A 20974-nucleotide genomic window follows, 5' to 3' on the forward strand; every position below is an offset into this window, starting at 1 on the left:
TTGTCTAATACTGTTATGGTTTGTTAGCTCAACTCTGTCCATCAGCCGAAGCAGACTGGCTACCAGTATGACCTTGGAGCAAAAAACCCAGACATCCATGTAGGATATTGCTGAATGTGGCATACATAATGTGTTCTGCCTAACACTGAGCTTGCCATCAATCATTCCTTTTGAAATAGTCCCAAAAATTAATGATAGGCAACTTTTGCACCCTAAGCATGTCGTCCCAATGACAAACAAGATCTTTCAGGGTTCAGTGCTATCATAACTCTTACTTCAGATATGCACGTGTAAAGTTTTGAAATTAAGATACGTGGTTTGCCGCATAGATCCTTACACATTTCCAGCCTCTTAGGGTACCAGTGAGTATATCAGAGATATGGCGTTGGATGAAACTGGGAGATCTGAAATTCAGGGAAGACAGGAGAAATGCAAGATATAATACTGTTCATTTTTAAACACTTGTGAGCTTTCCTCTCTGAAATTTAAACTTTAAGCTCAATCCTCTTAATAAAGACCAGGCATCTAACAACAGTTGTATTCTAGTAGTAAGACCTCTCTCTGCCTGAGACTTCACAAGAAATTACCAAATTATACACTGTTGATGTACAACTCCAGATATCTCTTAGGTAAAACTAATCAAACCAAGAAATACATAAAAAATTTGAAATTGGTAGGGTTTGTAGTATACTACATTTTCCTATGTCTATAAACAACCTTTCAAATTTACTGCAGACTACGTTTTGCCTAACTGTATATTTGTTAGCTGAAAGCATTTTTAAACCACAAGACATTTCCATTCTGAAATTATGACTATTTTAACTCTTCATGAGAAGAAGAGAACAAGCCTATTATACCAGGGTTCTATCACTACACAGGTTCCTAGTATCTGTCAAATCCATTTTAAGGATTTTGGTTATGATGCGTGGACTGAGTTAATTCAGAGAACTCCTTCTCTTTCCTTTGTTATTCGGCTTTGTTGAGATGGTAAACTGGTACTCTATGTTGTTAAAATGCTCCTAGTTTAGACATAACCTGTATTTTCAATCCTTGAACAGTACTTAGACACTATAATGACATATCCAATATAAATATTGCATGCACAAGTGACAGATGCCAAAGCTTGATGTATATTTTCTGTGAAAGGCATGTTATTGTGTTCCTTTCCAGTTACAATATCCCTATAGCCAGCAAGTCCTTGTCAAATCTGTCTTTTAAAAGCAATACCAAAAAGATCTTGATTTAATGGAATAATCTCATTCAAACATGGTAGAACATCTTAGCCTTCTCTCTCATCTGCCCCACAGAAAACTTCAGTCTTTAAATCCCTCATCAATGGCTAACTTCCCACCACCTGCCCAGCCACCACAAATACCAGCTAATACAACACCACTCCATTTCAGAGAATCTTTTCAAGAAAATATTTTTTGATTCTTGTAAACTCTAGCAGTTTGTAGTTTAAATAGTATAATGGAGAGTGATAAATGCAGAGGCCAGACAATAAAAAAACTGTTGCTATTACTTATGGACACAAAATAGCAGAAGAGTCTAGAGGATAACTGAACACCCTTTTGAATATTAACACCAAGTATGATGTTTCAGCTGTTTCCCAGCATTTTTCCAGTTGGTTTTTTTTCTGCTGTTTAAAGACTCATATTTTGTTTTTCTTTTTCCCTTGACACTGCGCCATGATATTGTGTCTTTGAAAATTGCAGGCAAAGTGAGACAGATGTCTTGAATCTGTAAATACCAAGGGAATTGTTTGTCAAGAAACTACGGCCATGTGTAGCTCTCAGGATGTTCTCCCTCCTATGCTATGGGAAATCTGTTAATAATTTGCGTAACAAGTAGAGAAAAATCAGATATAAAACACTACAGCTGTCCGGACACGTTTGAGAAAAACACTGTGAGACAAAGCCAAAACAGTACTAGTGAATCAGAAGGTCAGCTACTTACCACCAGGTAACAGAAAATTTTCCAGAGTGCAATCTTTCTGTGCTGACATAAGATGAAAAAGAAGGTATTACAAATGTATTATAAATGGTAAAGAAGGGCATCTGTTTCTGTATTATTTTCCTTTATCAGATACTAAGCCTCTTTTTTTTTTCTCTCTCTCCTTTTCATTTTATGGGCAGGAAGTTGGTTTTCCTTTCTTTCTTTTGATAGAAAATGCCAGAACTTATGAATAAAATATTTTGTATTAAACAGAACTTTCTTTTACACCTTAATTACATTCAAAAAGCTTTCCTCTGCTTTTTTTTTGTGTGTGTAAGTTTCAGCATATTGCTTATAATGTAATCAAATATAATCAAATATGTGGTTATTATCTGTAAGGTAATGAATGAGGAAGAATGTATTACTATGTTCTTAATCATTGCGGAGACCAGATGATATCATTAACCAAAGGAGCCTAGCTCGAGTGGTTCTATAATAACATCTGAACCCTAGTATTGATTTGTAATGTGTAATCTACAACTACACTCACTTTGATTTATACAGGTAAGAAGAAATTAGATTCTTTTAGAGAAGTTTTGAATTTCAAAAATAGAAGTTTTAAAAACTTTTCTTTCCTGAACCGTAGACCTAAAATAAAATTTGATAACAGTGAAGAGCAAGTATCTTTGTGCCAACATGCATGCATTGACTTTATCTCATTAAGATGGAGAATTGTTATTTCGTACTATTGATTTTTAGGTTCTCTTTTATAATTTTTATTGGCCTGATACTGTCTTATTCTTAATACTATTTAGTTTTAAAGAAACCTGTATTCTGGGCTGTGGTACAAGCCAACTTGCCCACTAATCATCGGGTAATCTTGTGCTACTGTTAGTGAGATGAAAAAAACAGAATTTAAAAGAAAAAAGGTTATACTTGACCCATACATGCAACTCAGAAAACTTTTCCTTTGTTTCCAGAGCTTAGAGGACATCTTGGAAAAATTGTTTCCTGAACTAATTTTCTTACCATCCCTTACCATTCCCTCCCATTCATGGTTGCAAAATATCTCTGAGGCAACTAATGAGGCTACTGCTAATGTTAGTCATTGCCATTGTCAACATTGTCATCATCAAGTGTCATCATTGAAATGTGCTGATAAAGTCTAAGGAGAAGGTGACAGGTCTCAAAGAGACAATAACCTCAGCCTGAAAACATATAGTTTGGTATTTGGAGTCAACCTCCAAAGTTTTCTGAATTCAGATCCACTGATGCCAGCTTAGAATTCTTCCAAGAGGAAGTAGGCTCTTCCACTCTTTGTCTTCAGGTAATTTTTTGCCTTCGTTGTGATGCTGAAAGATTGGCAGGATGGGTAGAATCATAGAACGGTTTGGTTTGGAAGGGACCTTAAAGATCATCTAGTTCCACGGGCAGGGACACCTTCCACTACATAAGGTTACTCAAAGCCCCATCCAATCTGGCTTTGAACACTTCCAGGTGTGGGGCCTCCACAACTTCTCTAAGCAACCTGTTCCATTGTCTCACCACTCTCACAGTAAATAATTTCTTCCTAATATCTAACATAAACCTACCCCCGTTCAGAGGTATTGTTCATTTTTCAATTATGCACTAATGACATTAACTTAACACATCTACTTTGAAGAGTTATTTTTTGCTCCTTTGTGCTGTTTCTGTAGGTTGTGTTGTGGGTTGTCACTATATGCATTCTGCACAGCACTCTGCCTTCCTCACCCTACTGCTAGCTGGCTGACAACTTTATTGTAAAACATCAACAGAAAAGATGTAGTTGCATATTTTTGGCTCCCCAAACAGGCCACATTATGTTAGGCTGCAAAATAATTACATGACATTCTTTGCTTTCCAAATTCAGGATTATCTGGCCTGTGCCTATGGCACTAACGCTACATCTGCTGGTGATATGCATGACAGCAAGAACAGTTGCTGATTTGCAGTCTCAGAAGCTATCAAAACTAGCAGCACTGAAAAAACAATAATTATATTAATTGGGCAATGCTTCTACAAGATAATCCTTAGCTTTGCCTTAGCATTTAATAACTTCTCTCATATTGGCTGTGTCAAATACTAAGAAAAGTCAGAAAGTACTCCTTAGTGTCTTGGCTTCACAGCAGCTACACTCAGAAACAATCTGAGCTGGTCAAAAGGTTTCCAATGGAATATTTTCTTGTCATATAAATAAAAATATTTTGCAAGAATGTACTGATTCTGACAAATTTAATTCAGCAAAAACATACTTGTCTTTTGGTATCATTATGAGGCATTAAGACTTTTGTTTCAATATAATTTTGAGAGCATCTCTTTTACAGAAAATATACACCAAAATAATGATAAAACCCCAATTTTATTGAAATGGAATATTTGGATTGAATTATCATTATCTTTTCAAAGAATCATAATGTAACAAATTCAGAAATCACAGAATTTTCCATTCCATTGTCTTGCAATTTCTGCCATATTCCTGCAAATATTAAGTAAAAGATTACCTCACTCCGCTATTCAGAAACAGATGAATAGTTCTATAAAGGACTTTCACAATGCTTTTCTCTGGAAAATTAATGAAGTTTATAACCTGATGTTTCTACCAAACACTTTCTAGAACACAGAGGAGATCCTAAAGTGAGTGATATAAATCAGAAAAGTCCACTGTGACCACAGCAGGCAGTGTCTAATGCAATCAATCATCATGAATGCTCAGGCTTTTTAGTTGCATTTAATGATGGACACTTTCAGCATGTTTTATAAAGTTAGCATTTAAAAAACTTACCATTGCAGTTCAGTTTGCTGTTCTGCTCTGTCATGTGAGTTTTTGGCAAGTCACTTAATCATCCTTTGTCTGGTCTCCTTCTGTAAAATTGAAATAATATTCTCCAGCTTTCATTCAGTCTGGAATTAGACCTTACTCCTGCAATATACAGATGTTTGTAGACTGTGTAGAGTAAATTGGAAACAGTAGCATGAACATATACTACATGGTTAAGGGGGACATTCATTCTTCAGAGTGGAAAATATCTTCCAGTATGTGTTTATGAATAACCTATTAGAAATAATTTCTTTGTCAGTCCTGCAGAATGTATTAGAATATAAATGAAATAAATAATAACTTTCTGCTTTTAGTATTGGGCAACTCTACTGTAGTTCTTGTATGCTGAGATTACACATCGCAATTGCTAATTGGTAGCCTCTTCATAATGTAGAATTTTTAACTAACTACATACTTCATCGTCTCCTCCATTATTTAAACTTTTGGACAGTGGGAAAGCTTGTATCTTCACACCTCTGCAGTAAGCTATTTTTTTAAAACTTTTTTTTTTAAGTTTGCAAATTGAAACAGTCAGTGATGGTACAGATGCTGTACTGAAAATCCAAGCCTCATGCACACATGCTTATGTTTTAAAATTGCTTTTCATGTACCCATGAGAGCTAGTCCATGAAGTCTTGAAGACCACAGACCAAAAGCTAGACATAGAGGAATGAATTAGATTTTGACTAAAATCTGTAAGGGAAAACACCTTTACAAACTCAGTATCAACTCAATCAACTCAACTCAATCCTCCTCTATATTGAAGGATTTCTTTATACAGAGCAAAGTTAGAAAACCCTTCAATGGCATACCAGAAAAGTGTTAGAAAAAGACAGTTATTGATTTGCAATTATCCTGTAGACAAGGTGTCTGAATAATTTCTGTTATTTACTAATTATTGTTAGGTTTGTCATTACAAGACATTGTTCAAATTTCACCTAGTGTGCCCTTATCAGAGGGGCAAAGGACACTTACTTTATCCCAGGAATTATGAAATTAGTATTCTTAGATGATTAATTAAGTCAAATGTATTATTGAATGGTACATAGAGTAGAATTTGGTGCTCTCCCTGTTGGCTATATTTGTGATTAAATGCAGCGTGTGGTTCACACACCTATGCAGGAATTAAAAAAAAAAAAAAAAAAAAAGGATTAGGCATAGGTTAGAATATAACACTGTTAGTTGACAAGGGAGACAAATGCATGCCAATTGTTGGAATTCTCTACATGTGGTCTAAAATTCTCAGCAGCAGAGCATCTACAGTTCTGACATTCATTAACACAAATTACCGTGTGGTATATCAGAAGAGCCTGTAGCAGCATGCCATATAATAATTGCCTAGGATATAATGCTACGGATTCTGCAGTGCCTCCCAAGAGTCTGCCAACTGCACAGCAGAAAGCCAACAGTTTGTGTGCAACAGCTACGCATGTGGCCTGTTAGTGAACAAGACTCCTTAAACAGTCAGGAGTAAAATGACAGTCTGCATTAGACCATTACACAGACACTGGGTATCTTCCTTGCTCTCCAGAGCAATAGGAGCTTCTCAGCAACTCTGAAGTTACATGACCAAAGAGATATAATTGGCCCACGAAGACAAGCCTGGGACTCCAACATGTTTCTTTTGTAACATTTCGTAAGGGAAAAAAAAATGCTTTGTTGGTAGGAAGTTTTAAAATCGTGGAAAGAATTTCAAAATAGGATTAAAAGACATGCCTTGAAAAATGATTTTATCCATGCAATAGTCTTCAGTATAAAATCCCACAGCCTGAATCTGTTTTCCCATTGGCATACCTATACAAATTGATTTTTCTTAATAGCTGCATATACCATAACTCAATAGATTCTTCTTTATCCCTGATTTTGTAACTAGCTTTCCTTCTACATAAGCATGTTGAACTTGGTAGAGCTCCAGCTTTGTACTACAATTTAATACTATGCCTTCTATCACAGATGTTAAATAGAAAACAACCTGATTCAGTGATAAATGAGGAGAAAAATGAAACACAACTAAATAAAGTATATAATAGATACATCATATTGTTCATATGCATTGCAGTTAGTGATAAAACCAGACAGACCCACTGGTAAGTTAAGAGAAGAGGTGGTCTTAATTATGCTCATCATTGTTATATCATTCAATAGATTTATACCACAAAACCAAAATAAATTTATTTTTTACATAGCTATATATGTATGTTGTATGTTGTGTGTATATATATATATATAAAAAAATTGTTGTCATGCTAAAATATCACATAGGTCAGTATCAGTACCAGTTGTATCTTGCACATTTTTCACTGCACAATTTAATAATGAAAAAAAAACCTGAGGACTAATTTTAGTCTGGACATTTCAGAAGGATCAAGTTTAGGATTTGATTTTCTGGAATCATAAAGACTGATCCATGTTACTCCAGTTCTTGACTGAATAAGCCCTGAGAATTCAATGGATTTCACTGAAGGCTGAGTTACCTTTCTAATTAGGCTACTCACTAAAGCTTTAGTGACTAGTTTTTGCCACAGAATGACAACTGTTTGTTTATATAGGCTTAAACAGAAATATTTTCGGTCAGTGCTTTACTTCCCTTCCTTTGCTGTAATCCCTCCTAAACTGTGCTTCAAAGTTTGAGAGGTATCTTTAACCCCTACAGTAAAAGCAAGCTAGGTCTGGAGTTCAATTTATTATTGGCTACCACAGATGCCTCTGCAGCTTGCAGTAATTGATGAAAAGGGTATGTTAAACTGGGTTAGCCCTGTGTAATACAGATATATTCTGCTTCCTGTACCCATTAATTCATTAAATGCCATTGCTGGCTGGGTCCCTACATCCCTCAAGATGTTGCTCTGGTACAATGAGTTCCCAGAAAAACCTTTGAATACGTGAAGGGAGTACACACAGTTAAGTATTCTACTCATGAAAATTCACAGATTTTAGTTATGAGTACTGGGGGAGGGGGTGTTGGGTTTTGTTTGTTTGTTTGTTTGCGAAGCACTTGCAAAAAACTAATATCACCTGGAATTCATGTATTTAAACTTTTATTTGGAAGTCAAAGTTGCAGATACTACTGAAAAGACAACGAAATATTATTTCACTTCCTTCTTGACCATGTCATTACATGTAAATAATAATTTGAACTATTTTTTTTTTATTTAGTACAAGGTGTATTGAAGTTCTTATAAAAGGATGAGCTATAACAATAACATAGTAGTTGGGGAGGTGTTGACACACTCAGAAATTTGTTTCAGCAAAAGGCTGAGCAAAGTCAAGTATTTATTGCTGGTGTAATGAAATCCTAACCATCTAATCAAAGAATTCAAATCTAATCATTACAGACGAAAGAAAAAAGAGAAGATTACTATTAGAGAAAAAGATCTCAATAATAATACAGTTAAAATTGCTATTCAGACAATTCCTAGTATGTAGCCATTCCCCACTGTTACAGCTTAACCTTCCAGTATCTATCCCTCCACTATCTGGGTCCCAAGGTTATTGGCAAAACTCTGGGGGTGGGAGGAATCTAACAGCAAGTTGTCAGCATACCAAGTCCTTCAGAGAGAAAGATACAACGTTGATGGTGGGGTTTTCTTTCTCCTCTTTGGTGGCAGGAGGATGATTTAGATCTTATCATTTTTTACAATTTGCCTTTTCTTTCTTCATTGCTCTGCAATTCCAATTTACGCCTAAATGTACTTACATATAGCAGATACTTCTTCTTTAACAGTCTAAAATCTCTATCGTCCAGCTTCCATGGCTGCTTTTCTTTAGTTATCAGTAAATGATCACTGGTGACTTGTTTATTGTCCTTGGGTCTCAGGTATCACCACGTGCTGCTTCGCTGACCATGTTATGCCCACATTCCTCTGCACTGCACTAGGTCCCAATTTCAAGCTTCTGTTATAATACCATGCCTGTACTCCTCTATAGTACTTCATTATGTTTATTGTATCACATCATAAATGTTTGTTGTATGCAGAAAAAACCCTCACTAATTATTGCCATCTACACAAAAATAAAAAGAGCGTTAGCTAGATCAAGAGGAGTACAGACAAATCGTAACAAGATTCAGTCCAGAAGTCTGAGTCACTATCAAGGTTGTACCATCCATGTTAGTACTGTAGTTTTGGGGCTACAGATACAGAAAGCTTTAGTAAGCTACACAAGTAAAAAAATAAATGGTGACAAGCCAGACAGCCGCTAAACCAGGAAATGACAGCACTTAACTTATCCTGGTAGTATCGGAAGCTTTAAGGGAGGTATCAGCCCCCCTTCCTCTCCAGGACAGAGTGCAACCACATACCAAAACACAGCTGATATCCAATGAAAACAATATGTTATTTTTTTCAATTTCAACTAAGAAGTAAAACCACAGACATTATTAAATAGTGAAATTGCCTAAGTGGTATCAGATATGTGTGGTCCAAATTAATATCTTCAGAAAACGGTTTGGTATTTGACTCACCAACATCCATGTGATACGTAATTACCAAGAACATGTTTACACAACGTAAAATTTGTGCATATTTTTCTAGGGTTGAGTGCAAAACCAGTTTTGTAATGAAATATAGACTTGATAAAGGCTGGAGTTCTGCCTTGTGGAAGTTTTCATATATAAACATTCATAATACTTCACAAGATGGAGATGCTACCAGTAGAGAAAACAAAATAGTTCAAACAAGCCATACTTTTTCATTTAGATTAAAATGCCAATAACCTATCATGACTGTGAAGTATGACTCGCTTTAATACTGACCCATAAGGATCACACAAACCACAGAAACATTTGGACTGTTATTTTTAATGGCCTTTAAAAGACACTAACAATAAATGCAAATAATAAAACATCTTTATTACATTGCTGTACTTGGCAAAGAGATTAGAGTTGTTTTGGATGATGGCTATGCCAGGTCTGCCTGGGATGGAGTTAACTTTCCTAATAGCAGTCCATATAGTGCCATGCTTTGCATTTCTGGCTAGAATGGTGTTGATAATACGCCAGTGTTTTTGCTATTGCTGAGCAGTGATCTCACAGCATCAGGGCTTTCTCTCCAACCCCCCTCCAACTCCCCATTTCCCCTTGGCCTCCACAAAAGCCAGTAGGCTGAGGGTGGGCGAGAGGTTGTGAGGGGACCAGCTGAGACACCTGACTTCAACTGGCCACAGGGATATTCCCTACCATGCAACACCATGCTCAGTAATAAAAGCTGGGGGAAAGGTGGGAGGCGCGGAAGACTTTGATTATTAAGGCTTTTCTCTTCCAAAGCAACCACTACAGGTGCTGAGGCCCTCCTTCCCAGTGGCTGGATATTGTCTGCTGATGGGAAGTAGAGAATAAATCTCCCATTTTGCTTTCCTTCCACATGTGGCCTTTGCTCTTTTCATTAAGCTGCCTTCATCTCAACCCATGAGTTTGCCCATCTTATTTTCTTTCCCTGTCCTGTTGAGGAGGAGTGAGAGAGCCACAGGGTGAGAAGCCTGGCAGCCAGTGGAGGTCAACCCACTACAATGCATTTATTTAAAAATATTGCAGTCATTGCCACTGTGTTCATATGCTACAGTCAAAAAGAATAATATTGCAGACTCTTTGAAATGGGCTTTCCAAACAGTAGGCATTAATACAAAATGCTTATTCTGATACTGTAATATAGAAATATCACATCGATAGCAAGAAAGTAGGAACTATTCTTTTAGGTCTTTTGTAGCAGAGGGATGAACAGGAAATAATTTATAAATTCATTAAAATTAATTAAATAAAACCCAAACACTTAGCTGGGTCAAATCCTGAAGTCAATTACAAAGCTTCTTTTTATTTCACATTGTAAAAATGAGTCCCTACAAGCCAAGAACTAGAAATGAAGGCAAACAAAGTTTAGGAGAGAAAATATCCAACTAATAGTTAGAAACTTTTCTAAACCACTATACATAGTTTCTCTCACCCTTAAACCAGCTGGGAACTGTTACAGATCATCCAAAGCCAGCAGAATATTATAATTTTCTAGGTTATTATTTCACTACAGTACACAGGAACGCACCAATGCATTGAAAGAAGATCAAAGTGTTTCTGTAAGTTAGTCCTATGTTAATTACAAGTGAATACTAAAATACGTAGCTTGAAGAAAATTAATTGTTTTTTCAAAAATGATCCAGGTGTTTTCTGCAAGCTCAGAATAACATCCATGTTTTCCTCTTTTCTTCCAAATTCTTGAGTATTTGATAGGATACTATAGCAAAAAACAGCAAGGTACAAAAATGAATAGAGGATAAACTGTAGTATTACCTAATTCTTCTTTCTTTCTTTTTTTAAGTAATGTTTCAATTGCTTTAACAATAACTTAGCACCCTTTCCTGGTTGAGAGGGAAATCATTCAGTCACAATTTGCTAACCTAAGAGAACACAGTATGCAACTTGGGTCAGGGATGGAAAACAAGAAAGGTAACCTTGATATCAAATGCAGTCTTGCATTTACATTCCCATAGCATGTGGGTATGCACGTGTGCTACACAGATCTAACTGCTGGTCATTTTTCTGTTTTAAATAAATATCTCTTTATCTTTTGCGGAAATTGGTTTTCTTTGAAAGGTCAGTTAGTTTTTCCTGTCCTTTTCAGTTCTCTGGTCTTATTTTATGAATTGAAGCATAAGTACTCAGATATATTTTCAAACTGCAGGGGTGTATACATACTTACTTAAGTATTCAAAAAGAAAAAAATCCCAATAGTTTTCCAAACATACCACTGAAGGCTGTATCCCACTTACCAATTGTGATATTTTCTTCAGTGTGAATAAACAAAAATTTACTGCTCCTACTCAGTGTATTTTGTGTTGACACTAGCTAGGTTTTTACTCCCGTATTACAGGGAATACTCTTAAACTAGTCAAAGTTCTCGATTCACAGAATCTTTCTAGTGGACTGTTGCTGGTTTGACGTCAATATAGTAAGTCCCTCCTGCTTTGAGATTGGCAGAGGTTAGAGTTCACAACTTACAGTAACTACTAAAGGTACAGAGAAAAAAATAGAGTAACTACACCACTCACCAGAAAACAATTTTGTACCTAGAGCATAGAAATGATAATTCTTCAAAATCATGCAGTTACAAAAAAAAAAAAAAAAAAAAAAAAGCTTTTTATCTGCTCAACAGATATCCACTTACAAGATCATTCTGGTGACTTAATCTTACAGAATCGCCCCTTATAAAAATTCCAGATCAACCCCAGAGGCGCGTAGTAAGAATTACATCAGAAAAAATGATATCTGTTGGGTCTAATTTTCCACATCCTTGCATGTTAATAGTAATTTATGCCTCTGCCTAATAAGGTTCAAAATATTCGTAAAACTTAATTCTCCATTCAGCTACAAATCTAGTAGCAGTGACTTTTGTTTTTTTTTTTCTTTTTACATAGTTTGCAGTGACATATATGAACATGTAAGGTACATTATTTTACTAAAAACTACAGAACTGAGTTAAACTTTTGAGTGCTGTTTCATGAAATGTTCCAAAAGGTTGTAGTTTTTCTTCCACTCCCTCCTCTGGTACCCAGTTAAAAGTGGTCTGAAATTTCTGATTCTTTTTTCATATACCATAGCTGAATGCAAATATGAGTTGGTTTAAACAAAACTGAGAATTTCATGTGTATAGATTGAAAAGAGACTAAAGGGCAGGTCGGAACTATTGCAGTATAAAGGATGTTTTGTAAGAGCTGCCTTCCAGGTATTTTTATTTTTTTTAACTGATAATGCATTTTTTTAAAAAAATGGACTGATAAAGAAACATCCTTTCCCCCAACTACTTTTGACATTAATACTAAATCTTGCAAGGAAAAAAGATCTACATAGAGTCGCTGAGTGTAGGAGTACTGATCAGCTGATTGAGGGCAGGACAATACCATTTTCTTTCAAGATTAAAAAAAAAAAAGTAAAAATAAATGCACAGTTAAGACTAGCACAACAAAAGAATCAGTCAAGTAGAACAGACAATGTTATAGAACAGTGAGATAGCAGTAATCATAACAAAGAAAGTTAAAAAATAGGAAAGAAATAAGAAAAGGAATTTTCTTCTTTTTTAAAAAAATGTGGTACATTGTAAGTGCTTATGAAGGTGATGTTCTTTAAGAGCAAATTAGAGTTCTATATAAACTTTTCTGCTCAGCTTTTTTAACATATTATGTTGTTTCCAACTTACGGACTTTTCCACCGTTAGGGTTTTATTAGGCAAGAATAATGAGTTATAGCATAGACTAGCCCATACCCAAATAAGAACTAGATTGACACCATCAAATTCACATCTGTGATGAACCACGGGAATTTTAAAAAAGTCATGATTGTTAGCATTACACCTAATATTAAACACAATTGGCTAGCTTATATGTTTCCCATTTGAAAGACTGTGGAAATTTTATACTCCAGCATGGTAAAAAAAGTAATATCTTTCCAGGTTAATATCTTTCCAGGTCCAGATATGCATATGACCAAAAAGCCACTTACCTAAAGAAGTGCCTTATCAAATATTGAAGATCGGGTTCCTATACATGCACTTCAACAGGAGGCAGTGAAGGAACAAGACATGAGCTGGATTTTACCTCGGAATCACTGCAGCAGTGAGGGAGCCTCTAGTAAGGAGGCAGAGAAATCAGCTTTTCTTCTGTGTTCCTCAGCAAAGGGTGCTTAGCCACACACCTTCTGCATCAGTTTGTTTGAGTTTGCAGCGAATAATATAGGACTCCGGTTTTTAGCTGTTGCTGAAAGTAGCATGGAGTTTCCACATTTTTGTGCCTATATTGAGAACTGAAATATGATTTCTGATCTGGAGGACCTCGATTTGGGATTTAAAATTTCAGCCTACTCCTACTTCCAGGTTTCTTCACTACTGCTCATTTTTAACTAGACCAAACATTTAGCTGAATTTAACATATGTTTCTGGTATCCAGGAATCTCTTAATACTGCTTTTTTTCCATAAGCGCCAAGAGATGAGAATAGATGTAATATTTGAATGATTTTATTTAAATGTACTGAAATGATGCTGCTGAGCTTTCCTTACCAGAACAGCCATATATGTTCACAATAAAGAATTTGGCTAGCATATTCTTCAGTTGCAATTAAAAAGTGGTAAATTGAATAAACTAATAATGTTTGAACTTCAAAAGCAGACAGGTTAGAAAATAAACACTAAGAAAATATCTCAAAGTATCTTCGTATATCCTTTTATTTCAGAAGATGTATATAATCCTATGATTTTGATTGCAGAATACAGTGTTTTCATTTCTCCAAGAATGTATTCTGGTTCCCAAGTAAGTTACCTCTTAATTTACTTTAATTGACATATTTCCCTTCATCCATGTTTTATTATCACTGTTTGATGCCACAATCGATTTTACAACTTTGTATCTGTGCAAGAAAAGCATGGAAATTCAGGAATTCTTATATTATCGAGGCCTGAAACTTATGCAAACCTATTGGCTCTACAAAAATCAATCATTTCTCATTTAACAGTTTTTTTTTCCCCTGTCTTTGCCATATAAGCAAACCTAGGTATTTCCATTCCAAAATATATATTTAGTACAAAGATATAAAATTGTTTTCCAACAGGAAGGGCTGAAATAATGAGTGCTATTTAATATCCTGACTAGGATATCATGAACTAGACAAATTTGAAAGCATTAATGAAGCAAAATTTGAAAAATAACTGGCATACCCACATACATATGTAGTGATAGGACAAGAGGTAACTGTTTTAGACTGAAAGAGGGGAGATTTCAATTAGATATTAGGAAGAAATTTTTTACGGTGAGGGTGGTGAGACACTGGAACAGGCTGCCCAGAGAAGTTGTGCATGCCCTCAGGCCAGGTTGGATGGGGCTTTGAGCAACCTGATCTAGTGGAAGATATACCTGCCCATGGCAGGGGGGTTGGACTAGGTGATCTCTGAGGTCCCTTCCAACCCAAACCATTCTATGATCTGTATTGAAAGCCATAGAATTTACACTGTATAATGGAGATTTTCTACACCACATCATGTCAGCCTATCTCAGTCCATGAAGCCTCATTTCCTGAGAAAAAGGTAGCAAACCTAGGCCTCTCACCTCCATAGCACAAGGCCTAATGCAGCCAGTAGCTGTGACCAAGATGAAATCTTACACCTTTTCCCCTTCAGTGCTCTTGGCGTCACTACAGGCAACTTGTTATGGGCATCACAGAGAACTTCTGTTTCCCTGACAGTATCTAGAATAAGGTACTTTTTGAAGTATTTCACTGGGGTGCTGAGCCATCAACAACATTCCTGTTTGTCAGAGCTCCTAAATATGTGTTAGCTTTCATAACAACATAAAGATAGCTTAGTTATGTTATTAAATAAGGATCACTTCAGCACATACTTCAATGAGCTGCTTAATTAAGAAACAGATCAAGTACTAAGATCATATTTCTCTGAATAAAATAACTAGGATTTGGCCTGAGATCTGTTTGTTGTTCCATGAAAGAATATTTCTAAGAGACTTTACAGTCTTTTGGGTAACATAAACATTATTTTCTTAATTTAGTAAAAAAAATTCTGTCATTACTGTGATAATTATTTGCATTGTCACCACATCTCTAAACAAGCACAAGCACTGTTCTGCGCTAGGTGCACACAGAACTATTTCTTGTGAAGATGAATCAAATGCAGCTATTTTATGGTCAGCAATATCAACCTGACACATGATTCTTCTCATCTAACACCTTTGAATCAGCATATTTTTGTACAAGCATTGTCTTTAAAAAAAAAAAAAGTAAAAAAAAAATTTAATTTGGTCTTGTATATATTATTACCACCAAATATATATCACCTTACAAAAAAAACCCCAAACCCAAAACCCAATCAACTTCTATTTCAAGTATGAAACATGTTAAAAAGGCTTTTACTTTACAACTCCTGCTTTTTTTTTTTTTTTTTTTTTCACTTCACAGCATACTTGTCATAACCATTGGAGTCTGTTATATCTTTGGCACACTGGAAAAAGGCAATTTTTAGATACTATAGTGTAATTTTTCTACAGCATTATCACTATTTCTACCTTTCACAGAGTTCTGCTAATCCTTCCCATCTATTTACCCAAGCTGCTGCTTCTGACAGATCTAATGAATGGCATATTCTGTAGCATGTTGACTGGTAAAATATTTAAAAAACAAGGACAAGATCGACTGAGGTCAGTAAAAATAAATAGCTTATCTCTGTGCTATGTCTTTTTACCTCATATATTTTCCTTGTCAAAGACATCAGTAATGCTTCATTTTCTGAGTCACCATTTAGAACGGCTGAGGATTTAAATGTCATCCTTCATTATTGTTTGATGCGATAAAGGTTTCATACCACAGACCACCTCAATAAGGATAACTGTTTATCCAATTCTTTTAGGAAAAGTATTAATTTTGTTTCTTAAACCACTTCTTTATCAGAAGGTCTTTTGTTCTTGGTTACATACTCTATTAAATAGATCTTACTAGACTTAAAGTTCATCTAGAAAAGTATTTTATGTGTTTTCTGAAATGTCTTTTACGTGTTTCACATTTAAATTCTGCCAGGTAAGGGCTTGATAGCTTTTCCCAATAGGAGCGATGGAGGTTAGGTGACACAGTGAATTAGCTTTAAGACGTTCAGAACCATATGCTCCCACAGTCTGCATGCCTTAAGGAGTAGTAAATCATTGCACCTCCAACCCTCCCCACCCCAAAAAAAAGAAAAAAAAGTACAAGCTGCTGAATCTTCCTCCAAATTCAATGTATGAGCTAAAGAAACCTTACTCAGCATCTTGCCGGGCCAGGAAAAAAACAATAAAAAAATGGCCAAGCTAATCAGTCATTTTGTATACCAAGCCACAAACTCCAAAAACAAGTGTGACTTACAGGGCTGGTCAGTCACCCCAACAGCCCAGCCCGTTCCTGGGCCGTGCCTATGGGGACCAGGGCTTACCGCTCTTCTGACCAGCGCCTCAGCGGCCTTGTAGCCTGAGTGGCCCAGGACAGAAAAGCCTCAACAAAGATACTCTTAAAATTGTTAAAGGAAAAAAACAATCGAACAAACAAAAAAAAGGCAAAATCCCATTTGGAAATGGAAAAGGCCGTCCCCAGTAGCACCCCCTTTCTCCAATGTCACACTACCTTCCCGTCTGCCTCCCGTGGCCTCCCTGAGGAAGTGGCAGCCATGAGGGGCTGCCCATGGTGGCGCCTAGCCAGGGAGCTCCTTCCACCCCTGCGGCCCTGGTGCACCGGGGGCTCCTCTTGGCCTCCTTACCCCAGCTTGCTCCCTCCCCACTGCTCCCGGCTGCCTGCTGGCCATTGGAGACGTGTCTCCTGTCCAGGGCCAGCGGTGTTCATGGCCCCAGGGCCGCCAGCTCCACCAGTGCAGTGAGCATACCCGGCCCCAACCAAACATAGCTGGGGGGAAGCATTGTCACTCTTTCCTGACTTACACTTCCACAAATCCATTGGAGTTAGCTTGCTTATAGGATGAGCAACCTGAGTCCGTGCAGCTAGGGAGAGGTATGTTGGTTTAAGCTCCACCCACAGATGGTGGAGAAACCCCAGTATCTAAGTGGGACTTGTGGAGGGCACTGCTTTCCTTTGATTAGGGAGGGGGCAAATGCCTCATTTAAGTACCGATAATTGAGTGGAATCAACAGAGGCTTAGTCCTGGCAGCATATTTCTTCCATAGTCCCATCCCTGAAACCAAAAAGAGGCAGATTTTACAGAGATAAAATGAACATCCCTCACACATTAATTCCTGCCAGGATTTCTGGTTGTTCATGAAGTAAGGAAAGAGGCCTATAGTGAAACTATATTATCTGCATGAACAGAGGACTGCCAAGGCACACGCCATTTTAACATATATATATTGCCAGCTTTTCTTATACTAAAAATAAAAACATACCAAGACCAGGATTTCACCCTTTTTTTCTCAGTTGTTTGCTGTTCAAATCCAAACTTTGTAGCCTTTACAAGGGTGAGCTCAACAGTCTATTGTATAAGCCTCGCTTCCCCAGAAAAACCAAACAAGCCAAAAGCCAGACATGTGTCTTCCCCTAAACTACATTCAAAGACTGCCTCTGTCCCAGAGAGCCAGTGAGACAGTCCATTGTTCACCACCTGCCCTCCTGCACCGGTACTCCAACACCCTCACTGGTCCCCGGTAAAGCTCCTCCATGGGCATCCCCTTCAATACCACCCCTGATAGGAGCACGGAAGCAAGGCACTTCTTCACCTTAAAATATTTATTTTTTTTTAATTCTCCCTCACCATGCTCTGTCCACTTAGTCCCTCATGGCTTAATTCATTTTATATCCACTAGTCAGTACTCTCCCTCTTTTTCAGTATTCCTAGACTCTGAGATGTGTATTCCTGCTCAGGATCCCACAGTTTCAAGGCCAAGACCTTTTGGATTATACAGACAGGTTAAAACCAAAACCTTTCTGAATTCTTAAGATTATGATTACAGCTGAGGCAGGATCTTACACTAGGTAGTACGGAAATATTGTAATTTGCTACTTTTTTGTTCCTTGCAGATATGAATACTTCGTATACAAACACTTCTAAACATCTGCAATTAAAGGCAGGCATATTATGTTTGATTCCATTATAGGTAAAGACATTTACCTCTTACTAAAATTCTGCTTGCAGAATTGTGGGTTTTGTAGTTTTGGTTTTTTTATTTTCCTTACTATTATGTTTCTTTTTCCTATAGAAGATTAGAGAAGGATTCTATCATGGTTTCTCCCAAGATTTCAGCCTTGTTTATGGTATTTTATAAGCAGCATTATTAGCATTAGGAAGCTTTCCTTTTCTGCACTTCTGTGAAATTTTCATAATTAGGTATGTATAATTAAGATTTCCATTAGTGGTTTTTTTTTTTTAATTCCCCTTGTCCCAATAAAAATGACAGATAAATGCCTTGAGACTTTGTAATGCCTTAATTGTTCCCCAAGAGTTAGATTACAGAGTTAGGACCTGATTCATGCACATTTTATGCACCATTTCCTTGACTTTTTTTTTATTTAACATTTTGTTCAGAAACTTAATATTGCTGAGAAAAGTGCCAATACTTCTTATTTACATAAATCCCTTGAGAATAGTTGCCATGCCTTCCCTCTGCACCTCATTATGTACTACATGCACTCCAAAGAAGAGAAAGAATCAGCTAATAACAAGGCATGCAATAGTCCAACTAACCAAATATATACAGTTTTTTGTTGTTATTTCAACCTTTCAGATAAATCATGCCATGAAGTATATACCTGATGCGTCTCAGAAAAGGCACTCTGAATTCACATCAGTGTAAATAAAAACAGATTTTGAATACTAAGAGACAGCCATCAAAACAATGATCAAGAAAATGTGAACACACGTAGCAGTCTGTTTTTCAGACTTTATACATATTTAATCATAAAACCCAGTTACTATTATGCAGGTGTGAGCTGCTAAAGAATATTAAAATAATTGACTTAAGAGGCAGCCATAGGGTTAGTACAAGAGGTATTGCTCCTCTCCTCCATCAAAATGGGACCTTCTTGTCGACAGTGGGAGGAAGAGCTTCCCTCACAGCAAGCAGTGGTAGTGCAGCTCCCAGCAGAAAGGATGGAGTTGAAAAGGAGCGGTTTGCAGCAGTCAGCTTTAGCTGGAATGAACCACTTCCATTCCAGCCCTGCCACTGTATATGACAGTATTAAATTAACTATAAAGCAACACAGTTGGAAAAAAAACAGTCGTAACATTCTTATTGTAAAGCAGTTTTTCATTCAGCATAAAACCAGCAAATTTACTTCCTCCACCTTTTCTGATAACTTGCCTGCCACTTCAGTGTCCAAAAATCCTTTAGTTTGTTAGCCTAAAGGGCACTGAGCATGGCAGGAAACAGAATTGCTAGCTGTACTCCTCTGCCTTGGAGACACATTCTTGCTAGACAAAGTCTTCTATCCTGCTCTGACTAGCTGGATTCTTGTCAAAGAAGAAAATCATTCTACAGAATTCCTTTTAGTTGCCCTCCAAAACCCTTAATATTTTTTTCTTTGTCAAAAGGATCAGGCAAAGATGTTGGTGACTGTTCTGCTGCTCCTGAGACTGCAGTTGTTAAAGGATTCTATGTCCTCAGAACAAATTCTCAGTGAAATCAGTTCATTATATTTGGTTGTTGGAATACAGTTAGGTCACCCAAACTTTTTTTAAACAAATACTAGTTTCTTGCAATAAAAAAATAGCGGTGAGGTGGAATTTAATGAGTTTTTCCAGGATGAGCTATGTGTTAAAAGACATCCAATAGACAAAAAGAAAATAAAATAATCTTTCAGCTGCCCAATGTTACATGGCCAAATAATGGGGGATACGTACATGGAAACATAACCTTTTTTTTTTCCACATTAGAAAAGGAAAAAAATATATATTCTTTCTTCCTTGTGTCAGTGTTTTTCAAATTCCTTTTCTTTTATCTCCCTTCACACAAAGTAAGGATACCTCAAAAGATACAAAAAATGTTCAGGATACAGAAAAACCCAGTAAATCATTATGACTTTTTTCAAATATTCAGGGAAATATTTACATGCAATTAAAAAAGCACAAAACACAAAAACCCCAAACACACAGGGTTTCTTTCCTTGCGTCTCATTGACCTCTCATCCCCCACAAACAAAAGGTCACTTTTTTTTCCTGCACCTGTGTTCTTGTAGAAAGTTAAAAAAAAAACATTGGCTTAATAAAGCTCATATGTGTGATATATAACACTACACCACGTTTCTATTACATATATATGGACTTTTTGTAGGGTGATGCTGCTTCAATATTTCGTCACAGTTCTTTCAGAGGCTTTGAAGAGATTGAATCCTTATGATTCACTCATCTAAGAACCTCTCCAAAAGCTTTCAGGTGAACTCTCACTGAACTAAAGCTGCAGAGAAAGAGCAAGTAGTGTTTTGTTAGAGAACCTGAAAAATACTCTTTGCCTGGCCTTTTAGATACAATCCATAGGATTTTGTTTTGTAGAGCAACAACTGGTAAATGCACGTTCAAAATTAAATGCTTATACATGTATGTTTGTACATGAGCACACATACTGGATGCTTAAAATTACCAAGTGTTCATTGCTTACCACCATTGCTCTTGAAGCTTTCCATTCTTGAGCAAAAGAGGGGAAAACAATATTTCCTGTGGATAGATACAAGTGTTTGTAACTGTGACTATAGC

The sequence above is a fragment of the Rissa tridactyla genome, chromosome 1 (genome assembly GCF_028500815.1).
Source record: "Rissa tridactyla isolate bRisTri1 chromosome 1, bRisTri1.patW.cur.20221130, whole genome shotgun sequence".
Taxonomy (NCBI): Eukaryota; Metazoa; Chordata; class Aves; order Charadriiformes; family Laridae; genus Rissa; species Rissa tridactyla.